We start from the raw sequence: 16,778 nt of genomic DNA on the forward strand, positions 1-16,778 counted from the left end.
TGGGTCTAAACGAATCTCGCCACAAGTACAACCGATGCCAAGACAGAACAGTACATTTCCAGTAAATCTCCATGAGAATCCATCACACAGCCATCTCTGCAGCTTCAGAACTGTGAGTAACCATTCTCCTGTATGAAGAATAGACAAGAATCCATCTTCTTACTGTGCACTGAGTGGAGCATCCAGTGTGAGCCAGGCTGCTGCTCTAGCTGCCTCATTGCAATAGATATTCAGCTCCCCAGCTCAGCCTGCTTGCAAATAAAAGTAACTACTTACAGAGCTGAGCTTCTGCAGATTTCCAACAAGACACTAAAACTACAGCACTTGTCATTATGTCTGACAGAGATCCCATTTATGAGTCACCTGCATGTAATCAAGATAAAACAGACACCATGCTGCATTCTGCTCGTCCTATTAGAGCCCCTCATCCATCTTTGAAGGCAAGGGAGGCTTATGATGCAAGTAAGGAAGAGACATACAGTAACCTGACTGCATTATGGGAGAAAACTTTAAGTTGTATAACAGCCAGTAATGAAACTAGCAACAATTCTGAGCAATTGAACACTGCCCTCTCAAGGGTTAAGAAGGCATTTGAGAATTATAAAAGACTTTCTGAAAAGTACTCTTCCCTTTTGTCACATTACAATGTAGAGGAAGCTTCACTAGAATTAAAGAACTTTATTTCTACTGACCAGCAGAGACATATCACTTATCTTGAAGCAAAGACATACTGTAGATAGAGGGTAGATTAGCACAACTACATGAAACTACATGCTGTATATCTGCTTCTTCCAGACACTCAGGAAAATCAAATAGATCTGCCCGCTCATATCATAAATCATCTTCTAAGTCATTGCGGTCCTGCTCTGTAAGGTCAACACTGAGCGACCAAATACTCAAAGCTCGCCAAAAGGTTGCAGTGGCCCAGTTTCAAGCCACCTGTTCTGAAAGAGAAGCAGCCTTCAAGGCAGAAGCTAAATGCAAGGAAGCAAGAATACAAGCAGAATCAGAGGCCCAGCTAGAAATCCTTCAGAAGAATAGAGAAAAGGAAGTAGCCTTAGCGGAATTATCCGTATTGGAACAAGCCCTTTTAGAAGAAGAAGGAGCATATTGTCCCAGCTTGGCTGCTTGTCAAGACCCTGTTGAAAGGACCCTACAGTTTGTCTTAACCCAGAACCACGATGATACAGTTCCACCTACAGTTGGAGATTCTTCCCATAATCATCCAGCAAGTCAATCGGAAAGCAACATGTCATCAAAGCAAGCTGACCAACCAGACGCACCTTCCAACAGAGACACTCCACAACTACCGCGTGCCACAAAATTAAGTGTACCAACCTATCCAGCTCATGTGCCACCACAACCATATGTGAATAGAGATTACAAGGGCACAACAGAAGACTACAGAGTGAACTCTATACCGCCTGTAATACAGTTAACTTCAACTTAAACGCACAGAGATCTTCAGACACCAGACCCTTACCTGGATTGAACCCATCTGCAATACCTTTCTCTCCACCTATCAGCCAGCATCAGATACCAACCATGATTCAAGATGGTGCACCATCAGTATCACCTGTGGATGTAAAAACTGAAAGGGTTGATATTGCAGAGTTCAGCAAGTACATGATTCGGCGAGAGTTAATTACTACTGGACTGTCTAGATTCGACGACCACCCAGAGAACTATAGGAGTTGGAGATCTACATTTAAGGCGGTAACCAAGAACTTGGACATTGAACCTCAAGCAGAACTTGACTTACTAATAAGGTGGTTGGGGCATCAATCTTCAGAACAAGTAAAGAGACTTAAATCCGTCTACATTTATAACTTTGAAGCAGGCCTCAATGCTGCCTGGGAACGTCTGGAACAAGACTATGGGAGCCCCAAAGTCATTGAATCTGCCTTATTCCAGAGACTAAAAGACTTTCCTAAGATCTCTGTTAAAGACAATCATAGGCTTAGAGAGTTAGGTGACCTCCTTCATGAACTTGAAATTGCTAAGTCAGATCCTAGTTTGCCAGGTCTTAGCTATTTAGACACTGCTCAGGGCGTAAATCCTATTGTAGCAAAGTTGCCTAGTCATCTCCAGGGAAAGTGGACTAGCGTAGGATCAAAGTATAAATATGAACACAATGTTTCCTTTCCCCCCTTTTCCTATTTTGCAGAGTTCGTGAGGAAGATCGCAAGAACCAAGAATGACCCAAGCTTCTTGTATCCAGATACAACCACCTTTCCTTCAACTACGTCAAAGGGTATTGCCACCAACAGTAAATTCAGGGACTTAAGGCATCCTATTGTCGTGAGGAAGACCGCTATCACATCCAACGTCTTGGCTACAGACACTAAATTACAAGATACCAAGGCAAGCAATCTTGATCAACAATGTCCCATTCATAATGCACCCCATTCTCTCTCCAAATGTCGTGCATTTAAGGACAAGCCTATCGAAGAACACAAGACATTTCTCAAAGAACATAATATCTGTTTCAAGTGTTGTGCATCTTCCGATCATTTCGCTAGAGACTGTAAGGTCGCCATCAGATGTTCCCTGTGTAACAGTACCAAGCATGTGGACGCTTTCCATTCAGACCTGTTCAAAAGGAAACCTTCACCCGGCAGCAACCCCAAGACCACCTCAGATGATGGCGGGGAGAAAACTGAGCAACATGCCAACCCCGTAACCACAAGATGTACAGAGGTGTGTGGAGAAGGGCTTCATAGCAAGTCTTGCAGCAAGATATGTCTTGTAAGGGTTTTTCCTGAAGGATGTCCACAAAATGCTATAAAAATGTATGCCATACTCGACGATCAGAGCAATCGCTCGTTGGCAAGTACAGAGTTCTTCGACTTATTCAACATTCATGGAGAGGCCTGGTCCTATACCTTGCAGACATGTGCAGGAAGGGTCAATACTTCTGGAAGAAGAGCCCTTGGCTTCATAGTGGCATCAGAATATGAGAACATAGAGTTTCCTCTTCCTACTCTAATCGAATGTGATCAGCTACCAAACAACAGAGATGAGATCCCCATACCTGAGGTTGCACGTCATCAATCTCATTTGAGCCACATTGCTAATTGCATTCCTACACTTAACAAGGATGCGAAGATCTTGATTCTTCTAGGGAGAGACATTCCTAGAGTTCATAAAATAAGAGAGTTATGTAACGGTCCAGTTGATGCTCCTTATGCCCAGAAACTTGATCTTGGATGGGTGATAATAGGAGAAGTTTGTTTAGATCAATCTCACAAGTTCTCGGATGTAGCTTCCTACAAAACTAATGTGGAGGGATCATACACCTATCGATCGATGAAATATCCATTGCACTATTATGTGAGGGAAAGACTTGATTTCAATCCTGAAGTTCCATATCAAGCACTCCAAGGCATTACTTGCAAGCTCACTTCTCACAAGGATCTTGGTGATGCAGTGTACCAGACTACTTGTGATGACAACAAGATTGCTCCTTCGGTCGAAGACAAGGAGTTCATCAAGATTATGAATGAAGAGTTCTTCAAGGACAACTCCAACAGTTGGGTAGCTCCATTACCCTTTCGTGTACCAAGGCTCTAACAATCGAGAACAAGCTTTAGCCAGATTTGCTGCACTTAAGAGAACTCTACGCAACAAACCTGAGATGCAAGAGCACTCTCTAGCATTCATGCAGAAGATTCTAGATAACCATCATGCCGAGCCAGCCCCAGACCTTGAAGAAGGTGAAGAATGCTGGTACCTTCCATCCTTTGGAGTCTACCATCCTCGTAAACCGGGGCAAATCAGAATCGTCTTCGACTCAAGTGCTCAGTTCAAGGTAACTTCTTTAAACAACATTCTTCTAACGGGTCCAAATCTAACGAACAACCTTGTAGGAGTGTTGATACGGTTCAGGAAGGAACCCATTGCCGTGACAGCTGACATCCAACAGATGTTCCACTGTTTCATAGTCAAAGAAGACCACAGAAATTATCTCAGATTCTTGTGGCACCGCAACAATGATATTAATGATCGGGTGATGGATTATCGCATGAGAGTCCGTGTCTTTGGCAATAGTCCATCTCCTGTCGTGGCAACTTATGGCATGAGAAGAACAGCACAGGAAGGTGAAAACGAATTTGGATTTGCCACCCGGCAATTCATTGAAAGAGATTTCTATGAAGATTATGGTCTGAAATCCTTCACAACACCTGAAGAAGCCATCAATCTGATAAAAGGAACTCAACAGCTCCTGTTGACTGCTAACTTAAGGCTTCATAAGATCGCATTTAATAGCAGTGAAGTAATGAAGGCTTTTAATCCAGAAGATCATGCTAAATATTTGAAGGATTTGGATTTGGGAGTAGATGCCCTACCCACGCAAAGGAGTCTCGGTCTTCTCTGGAATGTATCTTCAGATGCATTTACCTTTCAGGTCTCTGACAAGAAGCCATTCACCAGACGAGGAATCCTGTCCACTGTCAATAGCCTTTAAGATCCCCTAGGCTTCATGACTCCAGTTACCGTCCAAGGGAGATCCATACTTTGTCAGCTTACTGAGAGAGTGACAGATTGGGATGACCCTCTGCCAGTAGACCTACTACCTAAATGGGAGAAATGGAGAGACTCCTTGAAAGTACTGGAAGAAGTTAATATCCCACGCTGCTATTCACCTACTTCAACTTCAAGAAGTCAGAGGAAAGAGATTCATATCTTTTGTGATGCGTCCACCGAGGCTATAGCGGCTGGGGCTTATCTCAAGATCATAGATCCCTCCGGGAGATTCCATGTCGGGTTTCTTCTAGGAAGAGCCAAGTTAGCTCCAAAACCGGCTCACACTATTCCAAGATTAGAATTGTGTGGAGCAACCCTAGCTGTCGAAGTTGCAGAATTCCTGCAAAACGAAATGGACACTGAAATTGATCAGGTTAAGTACTACACTGACAGCAAGGTCGTACTTGGCTACATATGCAACAGTGTAAGAAGGTTCTATGTGTACGTGGCTAACAGGGTAGAACGAATAAGAAAAATCAGTAGACCTGAACAATGGAACTATGTCCCGACTGGTTTGAATCCCGCCGACATTGCCACAAGGTCAGTGCCAGCAGTTGTCCTCACGCAAACCATTTGGTTTACAGGACCCAAGTTTTTAACAGACCAGTCTTCTACAAACTCAGAAGAAGATATCGATTTCTACCTGGTGGATCCAGACACTGATCAGAAAATCCGCCCTGAAGTTATAACATTGAGTTCTAACATCTGCTCAAGAAGAAACTTGGAGGTAAGACGTTTTGAACGTTTCTCTTCTTGGAAAAGATTGGTGAAGACTATAGCAAGATTGAGTCATATTGCACAGATTTTCCGCAAGTCCAACCAGACATCGTCTTGTCATGGATGGCACACTTGCAAGGAGTCACCCAATGCGCTAGAGTATGAGATGGCAGAGCTATTCATCATACGTCGTGTGCAAGAAGAAGTCTTTGCAGAAGAGATTAAGTGTTTGAGAGGCAATAGACCGGTCTCAAAGGGTAGCCCACTGTTCAAACTGAACCCAATAATCAACAATGAAGGCAACCTTGATTATCCGGCATTACCATGAGAGAGTCAGACATCAAGGAAGACACTACACACGAAGGTACTATCAGAGTTGCAGGGTTCTGGATAATTGGAGTGAAAAGACAAATAGCCACGATTATTCATAACTGTGTCAAATGTCAGAAGTTAAGAGGAAGACAGCAGTATCAACAGATGGCTTACCTACCCGCAGACAGACTGAGTGAAGATGCACCCTTTGCATATGTTGGGATCGATCTGTTTGGACCATGGATAGTAACGGCTAGAAGAACTCGTGGTGGTGAAGTCAACAACAAAAGATGGGCTGTAATGTTCACTTGCTTAAGTGTAAGAGCTGTACATATCAAAGTGATTGAGTCAATGGACACTTCAAGTTTTATCAACGCTCTAAGGAGATTTCTTGCTCTAAGAGGTCCTGTGAAGTTGTTGAGATCAGATTGTGGAACTAATTTCATTGGTGCTTGCAGAGAGTTACAGATAGACCAACAACAAGTTGGAAATTATTTGAGTGATCAAGGCTGCGTATGGAAATTCAACCCACCACACTCTTCGCACATGGGCGGAGCATGGGAACGCATGATTGGGATGGCAAGGCGCATACTGGACTCAATGTTGCTTGACCTGAGTTCTTCACGCCTTACCCATGAGGTGCTCACCACATTCCTTGCTGAGGTCACAGCAGTAATCAACTCAAGACCATTGACTGCGATATCTACAGACCCAGAATTTCCGACTATCTTAACTCCAGCTACATTATTGAGCCAGAAGATTGGACAGATTCCAGCGCCAAAGGGTATCTTCGATGAAAAGGACATATATAAACGTCAGTGGAGATACGCTCAATACCTTGCAGATCGTTTCTGGGACAGATGGAGGAAGGAATACCTCACACTTCTCCAAGGACGTAAAAAGTGGCAAACCCAGAAGCCCAACCTAAAGGAAGGGGACCTAGTCCTGCTAAAAGACCAGCAAACTCACCGGATCCAGTGGCCAGTTGGACTTATTACAAAAGCCATTGCCAGTGATGATGGAAGAGTCTGAAGTGCGGAAGTCAGGATCGTTAAGGACGGAGACTCAAAAACCTTCTTCAGACCAGTCACTGAGATTGTCCTAATTATGCCTGCTTCTAGTAATTCTGATTCAGTGTTATGTGATGGAGTCACTTAAGACCTCTAATATAGCTAACTTGCAGATTTGAGAAGGTTAGATAGTATTTAACTGTATGCAATGTTGATAGTATTTTATAAAAAAAAATAATAATAATAATAGTTGTGTAGTGGTATCTCCCGATACCAGACGGGGAGTGTGCTGCCACGCAGCTTTACTGTTTAGCAGTTGTTATTACATGTTATGTTATAATGCTGTTTGGTATCATCCACACACCCCTGCTGTTTCTGACTAGTTGGTGACTAGTTGGTTGCTTCCACCCTCCATTTCCTGTTGTAATTCTATTATTGTTTAGTGGTTATCAAGAGTCTGTAGAGTGAGAAAGCTGTGTAACATCACTGGAAATTTACCTATGAAAACACCTCTATGTTCATACCTTTGCTACCTTGAAGCATAAAGAAGCATTGGAAAACACCTCTGAAGTTGTTATTCATTGAGTAAACTATCTGTTAAGGCAATCATTGAACTTGCTGCACACATTCTTACAGACTGGGTCTAAACGAATCTCACCACAAGTACAACCGATGCCAAGACAGAACACTTTAAAGTGAATAACTGTACACCAAGTTCATTATAGATCACTGATATATTTATCCAAGGTGATCATATCCCCCTTATTCACCTCTTCTCCAGAGAGAATAAATTCAGGTCCTGCATGCCTCTTATCAGTTTGGTTGCTATTCTCTGCACTTTGTTCAGTTTCACAATATCGTTTTGTGAAGTGGTGCCCAAAACTGAACTGCATGTTCCAGATAAGGTTTTCCTATCCAATAATTTTTATTAGTATCATTCAAAGAGAAATAGAAAAGAAGTTCAAACATTTTGTATACGCAAGTATATAAAATGTTTCCGAGAACAAGAAATATTTTCAGTAGTCTCAGATATTGACATTTGGGCATCATGCAGAGGATTCTCAAGTGTCTCTACATTGTGTATATCCTGTCAAACTACTGTCAAGGATATGATCATACAGGGAAAAGTAGTTCCTTTGGACCATGAAATGGGTGAAGTACCCACCCTGCCTTACAAAAATAGCCCAGACTGAGAGGGGTAGAGAGCAACTAGATCTGTGAGAGTATCCCCTACATGGAATTCTTCATGGTATTGTTCTTACCCACTAGAATCTTAATTCACTGCCCTCTTTTTCAGTAAATATAATCTGAGCAAGAGTAACAGAGTTTAGAAAGAAGGAATATGAGTAGAGAAAGAGAACAGAGAAACATTTACTACCCATCCCATGGGGTGTAAAACATTGAGCGTATTTTATATTTCCTGGTATATGTAATTGATCCAGGGATACTAGATTTTCTTAAATAATTTCAATTTATTATTCAGGATTGCCAAACAATTTTCATTTATCATGATCCAGGATAATTTAGTCTTTATCACATCAAATTAGATGTTTGGAGACTTTTGGAATCTGGCAATTGTATATCTTGTTGCAGCTAGCTCATTGGCCCCAGTCGGGAGAACTTTATAGATAGTGGACATTATGGATCAATAAGTATTTGCTATTTAAATTATTGCCATGGCTTGTGGATTTTTCTTCATAAATGGATACTTTGCATCTTATTGTGAATGGTTTTTCAATTTATATCTGTAGAATATGATTTTATGTTCTATATGACTGACACCACTACTGTGATATACTTTTGGGGACTTCCATTCTGTCTATATGACGCATGACTTACCATAGTGGGGCTTGTTTCCGGATTTGAAGCCAGTCCAGTTTTATTGAAGTGTTCTGGCCAGTACACCAGAACCAATGCATGCCTGAAGATACTTTATATGTGGGACTTTAACATTACTATGAAATCATATATTTGGATAGGCATATTTGAGGTTACTCTGTTGCATATTGTTACTTCCATCCATAACACATTGAGTTGAATGCATTGTATACATATATTATGCAGGAACTAAACTGGAATACAAATTCCTTGCCTGAAGATTATATGCACTCCACCACTGGTCATAAGCCATGGTTTTACTTGTTATATTTGGGTTCCAGTTCAAGCAATGACATATGTAGATGTATGAGTATAGCTGACCCTCCTCATAAATAGTTCTCAATTATATAAACCACAAAATATGAATCAAACATAGTATTAATGAATAAATAGAGAGTGAAGGCAAAACAAAACTTCCACCACGGTGTATCAGAGTGAATATGCACACAGTCCAGTCCACCTTATTAAAAAATTCCTGTATTCCAACATATCCAATCCAACACCTTTGTGAATTTGCAGTGATTAGCATCCCATCAGAATGGACATTCACCAGATGCTGGTGAATAACCAGCAGTGGAAAATCTCCTCCTTAATGATAGGCATTGGTAAGTAACCACTAGTGGAAAATCTATTCCTCAATAGCTAAACAGCAGTCCCCATCCAATAAGTGAATACCGTATATACTCGAGTATAAGCCGACCCGAATATAAGCCGAGGTATCTAATTTTACCACAAAAAACTGGGAAAAACTATTGACTCGAGTATAAGCCGAGGGGGGAGGAATAGTGCCCCATCGTTGGTGTCAGTGGGGGGAGGAATAGTGCCCCATCGTTGGTGTCAGTGGGGGGAGGAATAGTGCCCCATCGTTGGTGTCAGTGGGGGGAGGAATAGTGCCTCATCGTTGGTGACCCCTGCTCCAGCCTGGGCTCGCTCGCTCCCTCCCTCTCCCATGGTACACACTTACCGGTCAGATGTCTTCCTTCTCCGGCCGCTCTCCTCCTCTTCACTCGCTCGATCTTCGCGGTGCCGCTCGGCTCCTCCTCTCCAAGCTCCACCTCCTCGCCGGTGATTGGGCGCCTGTGTGCCTCTCCTGAGCTACAGTTCCGGTGGCCAATCACCGGCAAGGATTGATCCCGGGGGTGTGTCCAGATGACAGGGACGTTGACTCGAGTATAAGCCGAGGGGGCCGTTTTTCAGCACAAAAAATGTGCTGAAAAACTCAGCTTATACTCGAGTATATACGGTAACCATTAAAAGATTCTCCTTCCGGGCTCCACAGCACCATTACTCAAGCATAAGGATACAATCCCATACATAGGTAAAGAAGTGGAAAAAACCACATAGTGTAATTCCGCTTTTTAAGCCTTTATTAATTCAAACCCCCTTAAAAATACACTCACATTTTGTTTAAGAATAATGCACCAAACACAAGTAAAACGTTGATAACATTACTACCGCTTCAACGGTGTATTGATATCTCACACAGTGCCGCTGATAACTTCTGCGATGGCTATCACGTGGTGTCAGTGAGCATGCTGATGTCACAGATGGTCGTGCACTGACGCATTTCGCCATTACAACTTCCTCTGAGGCTGTGGTCATACGTGCAAACAAGCAGTCTTATAAAGCACCGCTGGATTAATCATTGGCTAACCAATCAAACCTAACACTACCATCTAGTGGGTTAAAGAAAACACTACATCATCTATCATTAGATATTATGTCAAACATCTTAATTGGACATTTTAGATAATAAACTTAGCATTTTATCTAAATTAATACCACATTCAAGATCAATTTGGATCAGACAAAACATAAAAGCATGTGCTGTATACGGAGGTAGAGATAGAAATCTTGTTTCGGGATTTAAAAGGTAGTGGACAGAAGCAGGAAAGTTTGGAGGACTTGATGCGAGTACATCTGGTTCAGAGAGTATACCCCTTTGGTGGTCCATTTGTGTATGGGGAGGTTTGGGGAGAGGAGAGTCAGTGACCACAGCGGGAGGTGTTCCAGCGTACGTGCAGAGAGTTCTTTGTTGATTGTAAGCTAGAGCACCATACTCTCGTAGTGGCTTTGATTCTATCCAGAAAGAATTGGGGTGGGTGATAGCGAAGCAATAAGGCACTTAGGAAAAGTTGTGGTTTCGCGGGTAGGAGAGTACATTCAATCTGTTTCCAGTTGGTAAAAATTCCAGGGTTCCACCAGGTTTTGGTTTGATGGCAGCTTTGTAGTATACTTTGAGGTCTGGTGCTCCCATCCCTCCAGGCTTGGTCAGAAGACAGGATAGAGTAATGCAAACGAGGTCGTTTGTGTTCCCAGATAAAGGAGTGTATAGTCATTTTTTTTTTTATGTGGTGGGAGAGCATGGGCACCGGTAGGGTTCTGAATAAGTACAAGGCATGCGGTAAGAGGAACATTTTAGTGAGTGCAATTTGTCCAGCCCAGGATGTTTTAGTCCCTTTTAGGTTAGAGATGATTTGTTGCAATTTCTTGTTCAGTAGTTCCAGATTAATACGAAGGTGGGCAGAGGAGGGAGTAGTTAATTGTATCCCTAGGTATGAGAACATTGAATTGTGTGCCCATGAGACATGCGCTATTTGTGAGATCTCTGCTTTAGTGGCATGGGTGAGATGTACGCCAATCATTGCTGATTTAGAATGATTAACTTAGTATAAAGAGGCCTATCTAAAGTCTTCCAATATCTGTAGTAGCGTGGGTATAGACTGGAAGGGTTGGATAGGGAGACAATAATATCATCTGCATAGAGGCCTTATTTTGATCCAATCTCAATATCGGCGGTTAATGTGTTAGCTCTAATTGTGGCAGCTAGGGGTTCAATTACCATTGCAAAGATGAATGGTGATAATGGACATCCTTGCCCCTTGTGCCATTAGTAATGGTTAGTGAGTCAGATAGGTAGCCCCATTTCCAGATTTTAGCTGTTGGATAAGAAAAGTGCCTGTCAGCCCGAACTTTATCAGAACCTGTTCTAGATATTTCCAATGTACCCTATCGATCGCCTTCTCTGCATCCAAAAAGATGAAGAGAGAAGGTGTCCGATAGTGTTCGGCCCACTGAAAGAGGTCTATGAATCTATGCGTGCCATCAGAGGCCTGTCAGTTGGGGATAAACCCGACTTGATCGGGGTGTATCAAGAGAGGGATATAGGTTGCGAGGCAGGAGGCTAAAAGCTTGGCATAGAGTTTCAAGTCAGTGTTGAGTAATGAGATGGGTTGGTAGTTAGCGGGGTCGTCAAAGCTTTTACCTGTTTTAGGAACGGTGATTATGAGTGCCTCCAGGGACTACTTAGGTATTTCGCCAGTTGTCAAGAATCTATTTAGAGAGGCGCAGAGGTGGGGTACTAATAGATCTGTGAAAACTTTGCAGTATTCATTACAGAACCCATCCGGTCCCGGACTTTTGTGTAGCGGGAGGGATTTAATAGCTGCTAGACGTTCTTGATCTGTGAAGGGTTTGGCAATTTGGTCAAGTTGGGTAGAGGTAAGGGAAGGTAAATGAACTGCAGATATAAAGGCCTGTATAGCTGTTTCGGGGGGAGGCAGCGATACGGAAGAGGTAATGATATTATAGAGCTTATTGTAAAATTCTTTAAAGCAGTTGGCAATGTTGACTGGATTAGTGCATCTGTTGCCCTGTGTGTTTGTCAAATATGGGATTTTAGATTGAGCTACTCTTCACTTATATTGGTTAGCCAATACTTTGCTAGGTCTGTTCCCTTGAGAGCACCATGGGAGTCGAAGGCGTTTAATATAGAAAATCAAAGTCTTTGTGGAGATGGGAGCTGAGTTCAAGCCTTACTTTGCAGAGTTCTTCAGCAGTGCGTGGGGTAGGGGAGATTTTATTGTGGGATTCAAGTGTCTTAATGCAGTCAAGATATTGGGAAGTAATTTTTTTTTCTCATGGGCACAAATTTTAAGAAATACTTCTCTGGGTACAGATTTGTGAGCATTCCATACAGTGGTAGGGTTTGTTACTGAGTCAGTATTTTTTTACAGAAAAATAGGAATCTATTTCAGACCTGATATGTGATTATAGAGTTTGTGGGACAGAATAGAGGAGTTCAGTCTCCATACAGAATGAGACTTAGTTACAGGGCCCATGGTAAGTGTCATAGTTACTGGTGTGTGGTCTGACCAGGTAATGAGTCCAATTGTTAGAGAGGAGACTTGTTGTAGGAGAGATTTGGAGGTGAGAAACAGATTAAGTCTGGAGGAGAGAAAAGGTATAATCCCGCTCCATACCATGCATACACCGCCAAGTGTCATAGAGGTCTTCTGTAGCCATCACGGAAGATAATGTGGAGGAGTGTTTCCTGAGTGGGTTGGAGGAATTCAGGGAATGATCTGGGATCTCATTGAAATCCCCACAGAAAAGTACGGTCTTTAGGGTAGGTGGACAATTTGTTTAGTACGCCATTAAGGAAAGATTTTTGTCCTACATTAGGTGAGTAGAGATTTACTATAATCAATGGTGAGTTGTTAAACTTAGACACAAGAATGATAAACCTTCCTGAGGGGTCTTGCTCTTCATGTTCTAATTGAAACATTACTGAGGAGCAGATGGCTATCATGACTCCTCTAGTTTCCTTACCTAAGTGAGCGAAAAAGCAGTGAGGGTATAATCTGTGGGAACAGACTGGTGCTTTTTGTTTAGCAAAATGGGTTTCTTGGATGCAAAGGACATCCGTGTTTTGAGAGATAGCTTCTCTCCATAATAAGGAATGCTTGTAGGGGTGGTTAAGGCCATTGGCGTTGATAATGCTAATAGTCAGGGACATGTTGGATTATAAGGGCTAATGTTAACCTTGGTAAAAAGCAGGGATTGTATAATTCACTTTACAAATGGGGGAGATTAGGTTGTTGATAAGGCAGTAATAGCATATGGTTACATGCAACAAATGAATGTAGCTAGTTCAGAAGCAGACACAAAAGTAATACTGAGATACTTCAATATTGGAATACACGGTATCAGATAAACATATGCAACATAAATAGTAGTATTGCATACTAAAACACGAAACAGATTGAATAACTGAGTAAGCAAATGTGCTTAGCAGGATATAATGGAGGGTGGCTATACCAACACAGAAATTCTACTCATCCCAGAGGGCACTGGGAGGAGCTGGACAAGGTGCCAGTGCGAATATAGGCAGTCCTGAGATCAGATTATAACTATATTCTGTTATGGGTTGCGTATGTTAGATCTGGAGTCATGGACTTTTGGAGACCGTTTGGGTAAAGGGGTTCTCGGTGAAACCTGAGATGTGAGACCCAATTATGTAGTTGTTTTAGGTCATCTTTTGGCATTAGGAAGGGAGTTGGTTGATTCTGATATGAGACTAATAATTTTGGGGGGAAACCCCAGCGATATGGGATGAGCATTTCCTACAGGATAGAAGTAACCTGAGTGAATGATCTTCTTGCTCGGGCTGTGGCAGCTGAAATATCGGAAAAAAATAGAAATTGCTGTGTAAGGCTCTCGGAGGGCGTTAGAGGATCTGATTGCTTTTACCAGTCTTTCCTTAACGTGGAAAAAATGTATCCTAGCCAGGATATCTCTTGATACGCTGTTTGGCAGATGTTTCGGTTTTTGAATCCTTTGTGCACGATCAATAGTGAGCTTTTGAGAGGTTAGGGATAATTGTGCGGATTAGCTGTTGTACGTATGAGAGTATATCAGCAGTTTTAATAGATTCAGGTATACCTCTGAATTTTAGATTGTTCTGCCTAGAGCGATCTTCAAGATCTGCAAGCTTAAGTTGAATTTGTTGGATAATGGCGGCTTGATCATCTTGGGTGTCGACAACTGCATTATGAGCGTGAGCTATTTCAGATATTTGTTGTTCTATTGTTTCAGTGTGTTCTTCTATGTATTGCAGTTTATGGTGCATTTGCTGGAGGGAGAGTCTTAACTCTTTCTGTATGTCTGCTTGTAGTGTAAGGAGCATAGATTTGAGAGTGTTTTCACACGTAGGGTTGTTTGATGTGGGAAAGGCCGCTAAGGAAGTAGAAGATTCTACTGCTGGGTAAGAAGTCCCATAGTGCTTCTTATACTGTATGCATGGGATTCAGCTGGGGAGCAAGCAGGTGATGCTGCTGCTCTCTTAACTCTCTCTAGGGTTTGCTGAGCCAGCTCGGGAGAGAAGCGGGACTTCCCTCCAGTGCCATCTTGGATGGATCTGTGAGGCAGTTTCATGAAGAAGTCCTGCAGTTTTGGGGTCTGTGAGGCGGCAATTTCTTCCTGGACATGTCCAGGGGGTCTCCGGAACTGTACCTCCATTTTGAAGGTAATCAATGCAGTCACTGGCGCTCTGAAGTTGCTTTTGTGCCACAGCTGGGAGCAGAGAAGCTAGCTGGCCATCTTGGGACATCTTGGGCTGCAAGCCAGACCATGCCCCCTGCAGGTAAATTTTTTTGTAACGGTTCAAGCAGTCCCTGACAGCCAGGTGCTCTTTTTTTTACAAGTCGCCCTAGGTACCTATAAATTTAGTGACCAAAATGTCCAACGAAAGGTACTCTAGTGAAGAGGCCTACAGGATTCTAAGCATGTCAGATGAGAGTGAACAGGAAGCCTCACTGACAGAATACGAACCTGTAGACAGCAGGGGCACCCTGACAGATAGCTCAGATGATGGAGAAGAGGTCCCTGCTAAGGTCAGCCATTCCCGACCCCGTTCCCAGGTTGCTGAGATATATTACAATTGCATTATAATTCTCATATGCAGCAGAGTGCCAGTACTAGTGCCACTCTACCTTTCGGTGAACTGGCGAGCACCAGCGGCCTAGCACATCCTGGTCTTTCACATACCAGTACCGCAGTATCACTTGGGGTGACGTGGCAAGTCCCATAAGTCCAGTATAAGCTACACAAGTAGTGTCCCGCAGCCACCAAGAATTCGCACATAGGTCCGTAGAGCCTGTCAGGAATGGACTTGCCAATAGTGGTGGGACTCACCTGCCTTGTGGGCTGCAGTATCAGGGCTGGCCAGCGGGTGCTCTCAACAACCAGAGGTTCACTTCGGCAATTAGCCATCACCTGGGGCTGATTGCAGGTGTATTTAAGGGATGGCCAGACCTGCAGTCTGTGCCTTGGTGTGTGTTTTTCCATGGGCCCCTGTATCTTGTAACCTGCATGCCTGTTCCTGTTTCTGCCTGACTTGTTGCTGACCCTGCCTGATCCTGACCTCTGCTGACTTCTCCTGTTTTGATCCCTGGCTTGTGACCCTGACCATTCTCTCCGCCTGCTCCTCCTGTACCTACCTGCCCGATAGTTATCGACCCAGCCTGCCTAACTACGTTGTGCTCTACATGTGTATGTACCTGGGTATCTGTATCAGTTTAGGTTTGGGTTTGTTTCACCTTGTTGTATGTATTTGTTTTAGCTTGGGGTTTGGTGCACTGCGTTTATGTTTGTATTGTTAGTCTTTAATAAAGCCTCTTATTTATACCATATCTGAAGCTTGCCTGTGTCAGTCCACACACTTCTGTTCACACCTGCATCTCTGACAGAGCCCCTAGTGTCCTTCCAGATGTGATTGCAAATCCTGATTGGCAGCCCATAAATTCTCCAGCACCTGTACTTCCTCCATTCACTGCCCAACCCAGAATTCAGGTGGAAACAGCAAATTTAACTACTCCCCTTGATTTTTTTTTTTTAGCTGTTTTTTACGGAAGATCTTTATGCAATAATTGTGGATCAGAGCAATTTATATGCACAACAGTTTATTGTCGCCAACCCAAATTCAAACTTTGCCAGACTTTGGAAACTTTTGAAACCTATTACGGTTTTCGAATTTACAGGTTTTTTGGGCCTAACCCTCAACATGGGCATTACTAAAAAAAATGAATTTGCGGTTGTATTGGTCCACAGACCCGATTCATCATATGCCCGTGTTCTCTGCTGCCATAGCCAGGCATAGATATAAGAATATAATGTGATTTATGCATTTCAATGACCATACACTCTGTCGTCCTCGGGGTGACCCCGAATTTGAATGGCTCCACAAAATTCTGCCCCTCGTAAATCACCTTAACCAAAAATTTGCAGATGTCTACAGTATACTTCCCAGCAAAACATCTGTGTTGATGAGTCCCACATTAATTTTTCTGGCATTCAAACAATTTCTCTCCAGCATGCGTGCCAGATATGGGGTCAAGATGTAGAAGACCTGTGATAGGGCAACAGGCTATACATATAAGTTTCGGATTAATGAGGGAAAAGATCACGTGGAGCCGCCTGGATGCCCAGGCTACATGGGAAGCAGTGGCAAGATAGTTTGGGACTTGGTGTCATTCTATATCCATATGGGGTACC

The 16,778-nt window shown here is 42.9% G+C and overlaps 1 pseudogene; it reads left to right on the forward strand.

The window, feature by feature from the left end:
- Positions 1-332: 332 nt before the first annotated feature.
- Positions 333-3,573, forward strand: LOC149467499 (uncharacterized; annotated as a pseudogene).
- The last annotated feature ends 13,205 nt before the right edge of the window (positions 3,574-16,778 follow it).

Source organism: Staurois parvus, unplaced genomic scaffold, assembly GCF_062004578.1.
Source record: "Staurois parvus isolate SC_StPar_1 unplaced genomic scaffold, SC_StPar_1.0 ptg000108l, whole genome shotgun sequence".
Taxonomy (NCBI): domain Eukaryota; kingdom Metazoa; phylum Chordata; class Amphibia; order Anura; family Ranidae; genus Staurois; species Staurois parvus.